The 9,725-nt window shown below is 37.3% G+C and overlaps 3 long non-coding RNA genes across 4 annotated transcripts; 2 read left to right on the forward strand and 1 right to left on the reverse strand.

Annotated features, from left to right (window-relative positions):
* Positions 1-318: 318 nt before the first annotated feature.
* LOC129413380 (uncharacterized) lies at positions 319-3,453 on the forward strand. The gene is made up of 2 exons (XR_008633904.2): positions 319-2,142; positions 3,035-3,453. It is a non-coding gene; the product is annotated as an uncharacterized lncRNA (long non-coding RNA).
* Positions 3,454-6,043: 2,590 nt separating this feature from the next.
* Positions 6,044-8,357, forward strand: LOC129427120 (uncharacterized). 2 transcript variants are annotated; one of them, XR_012372625.1, is made up of 5 exons: positions 6,080-6,143; positions 6,174-6,234; positions 6,365-6,433; positions 6,529-6,641; positions 7,397-8,357. It is a non-coding gene; the product is annotated as an uncharacterized lncRNA (long non-coding RNA). The 2 variants fall into 2 exon arrangements; XR_012372624.1 differs by having other exon boundaries at positions 6,044-6,234.
* A 32-nt stretch (positions 8,358-8,389) lies between these two features.
* Positions 8,390-9,471, reverse strand: LOC129421849 (uncharacterized). Its single transcript, XR_012372626.1, has 2 exons — positions 9,040-9,471; positions 8,390-8,700 (listed from the first exon to the last, which is right to left on the reverse strand). It is a non-coding gene; the product is annotated as an uncharacterized lncRNA (long non-coding RNA).
* Between the last annotated feature and the right edge of the window lie 254 nt (positions 9,472-9,725).

The following is a 9,725-nucleotide window of genomic DNA, read 5'->3' on the forward strand; positions in this document are numbered from 1 at the left end:
TATGCTAAACCGATTTTTATTTACTGTTATACTTCTGTTTTTGACATAATAATTACTACAACACTACTGAACTGAACAAACCCTTATAAATAATAATAATCATCATCACAATCACTCCCTCTTTGCATACAAAGTAATAAATAGAGGGGTCTGAAGGAGTGAAGAATAATATTAATTTAATGAATAATGTAGAAACTATATTCCCAATACATGGACCATTCCAAACACCCCTATCATTTCGTCAGAAATGGACTGATCCAAAGTTCGCGCTGCGGTTGGCAGCGGGAGAGAGAGTAAAGTATAGCGGAGTTGGCTGCTTGTTATCAGTGTTGGGTGTAACTAGTTACAAAGTAACTAGTTACTGTAATAATATTACTTTTTTCAGTAACTAGTAGTGTAAGGCATTACCCGTCTGAAAATGGTAATATTATAACAGTTTTCCCGAGCTAGTTACTTGAGTTACATTCGCCAGTAGCACCTTCATCACACAAGGCACAAAACACAGAGAACAAAAGGGAAGGGGAGGAGGGCGTGAATGAAACAGTGATTGGTCCAAGTTTGGCACGAGGTATCATTTACCATCACCGATTGGTCGAAACCCGGCAGCCAACAGCAAAGAGCGGCAGCGGCACACTCAAAGACAGATCGGGAAAATGGAAGCGTCAACAATGGCAAGCTCTTTTTCAGAGGAAGGTTCCCAGCAACAGAAAGCTAGTTTCGACGCGTGGAGATTCAGTCATATGTTCAACGGAAGGAAAATAACTTGACGGTGAAGTGCACACTCTTTAATGTTTCTCCGAACACTGTGCCCTGCGTCCGGTAGCGGGTAAGGAAGCCAGCATTTTCTTGGCCGTGGTTGCCCAAATAAACATTCTTGTCCAGAAAAAAAAATGTAACTAGTAATATAACTAGTAATATAACTAGTTACTTTCTCCAGGGAGTAATAAAGTAAAGTAAGGCATTACTATTTTTGAGAGTAATATGTAATACGTAATATATTACTTTTTTTAGTAACTAGCCCCAACACTGCTTGTTATACATAGTTTATAGAGTAAAACAGGTGGATTAAGTGCCTTTTTTGGAGTAATATGGTTGTTTTGACCAGCAACATGTAGCCTTCAGCAGTCCAACAAGTAGTTTGCAAAGAGGTTTTACAAATAATATCACTGACTGAAATACTACATTCAGGAAAGTAACAAACAAAACGGCTTATATATCACTGAATTTCTTAACTGGTAATGTTATTTGATGTCAGAATAATTAATATTTTGTTGTTATAGCTTATGAAATGGCTGTTGACAGCGCTGTTATCTATGCATTTACTCACGCATTGACTGTATCAAACTGTGACCGCTTGCGGAGGTAATAAATAATTAATTAATATCCACAGACATTTATATAGATATTTTAGCAAAATAATGTTTATCTGGTAAATTTTAATATAACTTAGGGTAAATCTTGTTAAAAGCTTCAGCCTTCAACCCCGGTAAGTGAACAGCACGTGATTTTGTGAGTTTGTCTCTATTCTTGGACAAACTGCATACATTGCTTTGATAATATATCAACTTATTTAACATAACATACATTAATGCACAAATAAGATGTGTTATAAATGCCTCAGATGCAAAGAAAGTATACTCAAAGTCCTTTTAATGAAGTCGCGTCACTCCGCCGTCATATCTGCTGTGCACGCTGCTGCTGCTGCTGTGAGCTCTTCTCCTCAAGGCTCGTACAGACTACATGACTTTGAAACGTAGGTCCGAGATGTGCGGTTCACACTACATGACTTGCTCTCTGTGAAATCAGGAGTGTTCACGTTGTTGAGCAGTTCACACCACACGACACAACGTGAATGCCCCACAACAGGAGGTAACGCACTACACGAGTTGAGAACAACTCTATAGGCTCTGTGCACGCAACTAAGGAGTTCTACTTCCGCCGCCTTGAGTGTAGGGCCGACCGTTTCCGGTCTTAAGATATGAAGTAAGGATGATATGAATCATGGCGCTGTTTTACACCCAATTTCTGCAAGATCTACCAAAGTTAACAATTACCGACGATCACCGGCTAGTACAAGCGGCATGCTCAGCCCCGATGAGCAAAAAGGAAAAGGATTATTAAGTTACATCGACAACTATGAAGGTAAGTAATAGCATAAGCTAACTGCCTTACTAGCTAGCGCTAACAGTTTGTAAACGTTAGTACTGACTGACTTTGACAACTTGACAGGCTATTTGATCCTGTGCAATGGGTTTTGATGTTTTACGATTACGTGTATGCATAACATGATGAATGATGTCCAAACCCTCACAGTTTCAAACAAAGATTCATAAGGGAGGGTGAGCGTCAGGGCTATTTGCTACAGGCTACGAGAACCTCCGAGTAGGAGTAAAAAAAAGTGTTCATCAGTTCAAATTCTTAATCAGGTTTATGTTTTGTAGTTTTGATTTACCTAAGGGAGATAACGTTAACCTGTAACGTAGGATTCTAATAAGCCTATCTGGCTGGTGTTTTGCAACAGGTTGCATGTATTGTAACATTTGCAAATCGAATCTTAACGTTAGCAGCTATTTGTGTGTAGTATGACATGACTAGGTTATTTCTTTTTTTTTCCGTTTTGCAACCATGTGATGCAAAATGACGAATAAATTACCTTAACATACACATAGCTTTCATGGAAACCACAGAACTTGGTTCTGACGGCTGCTGTTATTTACTGTATGGTTATATAAACCATGTACAGTCAGTTATCTTTAAGGTTCATTGGCCATTGGTATTCCAGTACTGATTTTGCTTTCAGTGTTTTTATAAAACAATATAAAAATTGTAAATTGAGACAGGTGATTTATTTGGGTGTCCTTAGATTACAGTATTGTTTACAGTGTTATGCAATTGATAACCCTGACATGATTTATTAGCCTATTTCTATAACTGGCCCACTACTTACCTGATCAGTTAACTCATTTTCTGTGAAGTATTGAAATTGTGTCCTGATTCTGAATGTGAAAATGACATATATTTTGTTAATGTTTAGATTGTCTTTGACGACTGCTCACCAGTTGACATTTCAGTGGCAGACTGTTCCTGTGTGGCTGGAAGAGCACCCGACTGAGAGCCCACCCTTACGACTGATGGAAAAGAAATGTACCAACGCAAAGAGCCATGTAGACTGTAGCTCCTTGAAAATGCCTGTGTAACGATGAAATTAAGCAGACTCACAGCTACTACTGGCAGGTGCAAGGCCAGCCATCACTTGCAGTGATGCAGTGATGTGATTTTGGTGTTTTTGCAGAGGAGGATTTTTTCATACAACACATTTACTGAGAGACTGTGAGGTGGCTATAATAACCATAAGGGAGATTATTTACATGGATGTTTGAATCACTTATGGCATGTAATTTGATTAATATGCACTACATTTTTCCTCTTTAATAAATATATTACTTTAATGTGCTCTATGTGTGGCTTCCTCTTAATGCTATCAGGTCAAGTGTATAAAGCAATGCTAAACTTTCCTTAGTTGAAACGTGTAACTGTCCATCTCATAAGTTTTGGAGAATGAGGTTTAAAGGGTTCATATACATGTATACTGTTGTTTGAAAAATATCTTTTTAATAATGTGAAAGATGTAAACAAAATATTGTTTCATTAATCAATTCTGATAAGTAAATGTCTAACAAAATCATAGAACATTAATTAGTATTTACAAGAAATTATTGCAAATAGAAACATTCATATAGTATTTATATGAAAACATTTTAGAAATGCATTTATTATTAGAAGGTTTTTTTAAGTATAAAAGAGTCAAGTCCGGTGTAAGAGAACCGGTTTGCTTCTTTTATTAATCTCCTCAACCCCTTAGTAGTCACTACGAAAGATGCCAGCTACACGTACATACAGGTAGGGTTGAAGCTGTCCCTATGGATCTTGACTTACCGCAGTATATACAGGACTGAAAACGTATCTCTGCGTTATCATAACGTGACGACTGGGAACACAACAATCTAATGCTGACTTTTTTACCCGTTGGAAGGCCAATCGCCTTTCTCTAAACATATCTCTTTGTCGCTGTTTGTTGAACTCGGTCGCTGTTGTCTCTCTGTCTACCGCTCTCGCTGTCAGATCACCGCACCGGAAGTACTGAGCCTCACAGTCAAGTTCGAAACGTCAGCGGGCGCCATATAGACCTTTTACGCACTTCCGCATTTTTCGACTGGAAATACGTCAACAAAGTGTATGACAACTTCCTGTTATCGTAGCGGCAGATACGAAAAATAGCAGAGTCAAAGAGTCGCCGTTTCTGTAGTGTTCAAGGCTGTTCGTCTTCCAACCAGAAACAGCCTACCTTTATAATAGTTTATAATAGTATATAATAGTAACAGTAAGTGAAGAAAGTGCCGCAGCAAGAAGAGTGAACACGCAAGAACGGGAAACTTTTGCCAACCCCCATTCTGTCTATATTAAAACCTCCAGTTTGTGAGGCTCCTCGTTCTCTCTCATTGACCTGAACCATCTACTTCTCAGTACTACCTGTCCCTGTAGTATATTTGTTACTTAAACCGCATGTAACAAGGAAACATTGCATGTTATCTCATATAGAAATACACAACTTTGCAGCAGACTGCTAGTAACATTTACCTAGTACAGCAGCTACACCAAATGACTGGTTGTTATGTTAACCTCATGTCATCTCACTTAAACATAACTTACACACGACATATTCACTGCGATGTGTTAAATCTTATATTACAAATTCACAACCCCTAGATTTACAATTAACGTAAACGGAGTTATAGCCGGTTTTGTAGCTAAAGCTTACCTTGATAATTGTGGATAAACTCCGCGCGGAAGAATTTATATCCCTTATCCAGTTTGTTCCCTTTAGTGGACGAATGTATACCCACACTCTTCACCACATCGGTGCTGGTGAACTTCGGTAGACAAGTTAGGAAAGTCGGAAACACTCTAGCTGCCATTTCTCCACCAACAACAAAGCTTATACCGGAATTGCGTTTACGCGTTGTTGACGTATTTCCGGTTTTTGCGTAAATGGTCTATTGTGCACAGAGCCTATTACCCAACGATTCTATCTTGTCTACAAACCCCGTTCTGTCACGAAAAATCACGCGATAAAACAAACCGGAAATGACGCGAAACTACACGCGCGCCGGTGTCATGAGCAATCCAGTCCCCCCGAGCAATTCTGCCCCCCTAGGACCCCGCGTAATTCCATTGGCTGAAAAAACTCCTCATGGGTAGCCTTTGTAGCGCCTTATTACAATTCGTAATACAAATACAATACAAAACGTAATGTTAAAGCTACTATGCTGCGTTGTGTGAATGGTTTGTTTTAATGATCAATGATCTTTGTTCACTGTTCCAAATCGGTATGTAAACAGGTTATTTAAATGTCAATTAATTTCCTTTATTATATCACTTTCATAATATTGGCGTTGCTGGAATATCAAAAGCAATATGATATACAAGCAAGTGAGAATCAAAAATTATTTAAATGATTTTCTCACGCATTACCAATCAAGCGTATTGCAGCATTCATATACATTTACAAATAAAATATATCTCATAATTTCAAACTCATTTGACGTGACCAGTGTCAATAATATGGTAACTTACCTGTAAATACATGTACATGATTACTACATAGTTGAATAACACTTTTAAATTATAATGTATAAGCAATGATTACTACACTTTTGTTATAAAAAAAACGTAAGGTATGTTAATATTTACAAAAATAAAAGTATTGTTTTTGTAAAGCAGAGGATGACACAAAGCTGCTCACGTGTTTGCAACATGAATATTAGTTCATTATTTATATTATTTTTGTAAGCTTTTATTTTAAAAATATTTTGTATGCTTCTATTTTGTAAAAAGTACCTAGCTTGCTACACCACTAACGCAGCTTCGATTAGCCATTAGCATCAAGATATCGCGATGACAAGTTTTTGACCAGGCATTACTGCTAGGTACCAATTGGGGTCCTAGGGGGGCAGAATTGCTCGGGGGGACTGGATTGCTCACGACACCTGTCAAAACCCACAGAAGAAGAAACAAGACGCGCAAAACTTTTGTTTGTATATATAGACTTCAGACAGAAATTAGTGCTGCAAACCGTTTGCGCGGTGCAAAGCCGCAAAAGAAAAAAATTATAGAGATGTGATGTGGAGCGGTGGATCAGAACCACACGCGGACAGCAGGGATTAAAGATTTGAGGTGAGTAACTGTTACAGCTTGTTTAATAAAGCTGCATGCTTATGTTTGGCTATGATCACATTTAAAATATCAAAGTGTTGTCTACTGTGCTTAAAAGCTGTGTTTCTTGATTTAATTATCGTTCAAATAGAATAGGACAGGCTTCGCAAAACATGATTTGGAGAGCGTTTGTCTTTGACCCTGCGATTCTATGCAACAGGTTTGTGTGATTTCATTTCAAACGAATATGAACTGAATGTTGTCATAACGTTTTTTCTGTCTGGGTATGTTTTTGAACTTTTTTGTGTCTTACAGGTGACACGTTCAAGTTCATCAGGTTCAAGTCCAGGATGGGAGACCAGCACCATCTCACAAATAGTTTTGGATGTTCTGCTCTGTACCAGGTTATAAAGGACGATTTCTTGAAGGTAGGGTTGTTACAAAATATAAAAAAGAACACCCATAACATTGTGGACATCAGCAGTTGACTGTCTTTGATAAAAGTATTTTAGTAAAAAGTATTATTAGAAACAGGGATATAGTTCTGAAAAGCATAAGTAATTCTATTTTTATGTCTATACATACCTGTATACATTAATTTCATCATTTTATCTGAGCTTACACTATGTGTATATTAAAGTATTTTGTGTAGAAACATGAATTGTGGAACTAACACAACAATAAATATAAAATTAGTTCTAAACCTAATATTGTAATATTTGTTATTCTACATGTTGTTTAGTTTATCGTTATACTTATTTATATGGATTAAGTAAGAGGGGGTCTCATTTATAAAGCATGCGTACACACAAAACAGGTCTGGAAACATGCCTATGCCAGTTCCCACGCAAAGGTTGTGATCTATAAAAAAACATAATGGGAGAATGGGCTTGCATGGTGGGATCTGAAGATAATTAATGTACGCACACTTGCAGAAAGGGAACATTGCTTTGTCTCTCTTAATAATTTTTGGCATATGCCTTTTTGGCTTTTGTGCATACGTAGACTTTTAGTAAGGATCCTACGCACAGTTTTATAAATGAGACCCAAGCTGTTTGACTCACAAAAGCATGGCTATCCAACTTTGTTCTGCATATAACTATGCAAATAAATCCATTGTAAACTGTAGTCTTGAATATATAATAATTTAATCAGTGACATTTGGTGTGTCCTATTGTTTTAGACACCATCAATGGAAGGAGAGTGGCATACAATAGCCATGGACTTCGAAAGGAAGTGGCAGTTTCCACATTGCTTTGGGGTACTTGCTACCACTCCAGCTGTAGCAGACTGCTGACCACAACATGGATGATGGGCAGTGGAAGATTCACGGGATGTGTGCTTTTCAACCGATGAAATACACCTCACATCGCAATTGTATGGCAATAGCTATAGTGCAACGCAATCTGATGCGGGACAACTTTGCCTCACCAGCGGGTAGTGTTTATTGGCAAGTTCATCACATTTTAAAAGGAACTGATGTAGAGTTATCCCTGCAAACAGCAGATTAAAGCCAGTTATTGTCAGTTTAGGACATTCGTTTTCTTGTGTGTTCTAAAGTCCTGTATTTGTAAAGAACACACATGTGGTTCACTTATTCATTGTTTTAAGTATTCTGTTTATTGTTGTGTTATTATTGAATAAATTTTAATTGCATACAAATCAAAAGGTGCAGGAATGTAACAAAGGCAATCTGCATGTTGCAATTAAGTGCCTTATACTAACTTTATTTCTTGATCCGCACTCATTATTCACAGAACATTAACAATGTTTCTATACTAGGGCGATTAAACATCAACATATCTGATCATGATAAAATTTATGGCGATTGTGATGATAAGCTCTGGGCATTTTTACTCAATGTGGATTAATCTAACAGCCAATCACACACAATTATATTATGATATTTATATATCACCCAGCCCTTAAAGGAGCTCTACATAGGGAGTTTTGTAATGTTTAATTGTGTTAATGTGGCGCACTGCATGTGTTCTAACAATGTATATTTTGTCTGTTCACATAATATACATTCTAATGTACTACATGGCACTAAAGCACTATTCATATTGCCTGTTTTTGTAAAATATGACTCAATGTGTTTAATACTTTTTTACTTTGTTGCATTAAATGTATTACTTTCGATAGACCATTTATTTCATGAAACAGCACTGGGAAATTCAATCTAAACCCTTTAACAAGTTTAATCACCTTATTGATAAATGTAATACATAGTAAAGTCAATAGTTTGTAAACAAAAACACATCGGGACCGCACATGTCATGTATGATATATGCATAAGGTAGGTTGTTCAGGTGACAACATTGATCCACTTTTGTCAGTCTCCTGGGCATTGAATATCATCACCATTATGCTTCATTTGAGTTGTGATGAAAGAACTGGGTCTTCAGTATCCCTCAATTCCAAAGCCATGGTTCCCAAATGAAGTTGATGTAGTTGTTTGTGAGTCCACTTGTGCAAAAGTAAAGTCTAAAATCAATAAAGAAATGCATTTTTTCAGTTAATATTTACATTCACACTTTCATTTATTTTATTTGTTTATTCAAACTAAATATGAGAATTTATTCCTTGGTTTAAGCTCTTTCAATTGGTACAAAAGGCAGATTGTAATGTAGCTGAATATCCTCTAATACACAATATATAACAATAAACAGAATTACAGTAAAAAATAATTATACACTTTATAATGTTTTACAGACATATCCCAAAAATAGGATTACAATAATATCCATGTATATGGAAATATGACCAATTAATTTACATTTGACCCTATAACATTTAGATAATGTAATAATAACATTTGCTCACCTGGCTGTTTTACAGCATTTGCTATTTCTCTCCACCGTTTCTTATTCTCAGCCCAGTTGTTGTACATATATGTGTAACGTCATACAGGCATTCATAACTGTGACATGCTACTCAGTACTCATCTTTCCGTGTGACCTCAACCCCTGGTCGGATTGGCTGTAGCTCGTGACATCACAGGAGGTTGAGTCGCGCGACAGCTCCAGATATCTAGCATGCTAGATATTTTTCTGGTGTCGGCGACGCGTCTGCGAGGGGTCTGCGAGCGTCTTTGATGCGTTGTTGGCTCTTTCATACCAACAGATTCGCGAACGTCGATCGCCCGCTAATCCCCCGCGATTTGCACCCGATCACACCCCGACCTGTCGGCGAGCGAACGACTTGCAAATCGGGCTTAAATCTGGCTTAAAATCATGTAGTGTGAACTTAACTTCAGATGCGTCCAGCGCGCAATTCTCAATTCTCTCGTTTATCGGTCAATCCGATATTACAAACCCGATATCCGATCATCGGAAAATGCTCAAATATCGGGGAAAATATCGGAAAACAGATATATCGGTCGATCTCTAGTTTTCATCTTGTCACTTTCTCGGTATAGAAAACACATTTTTACCGAAATTAGTCAAAATGGATTTATTGCGTTTTGGAAACAAACTCTTTATGTTCTGAGATGTATGTGTGTGTGTTTG

This window comes from Misgurnus anguillicaudatus, chromosome 12, assembly GCF_027580225.2.
Source record: "Misgurnus anguillicaudatus chromosome 12, ASM2758022v2, whole genome shotgun sequence".
NCBI classification, from domain to species: Eukaryota; Metazoa; Chordata; class Actinopteri; order Cypriniformes; family Cobitidae; genus Misgurnus; species Misgurnus anguillicaudatus.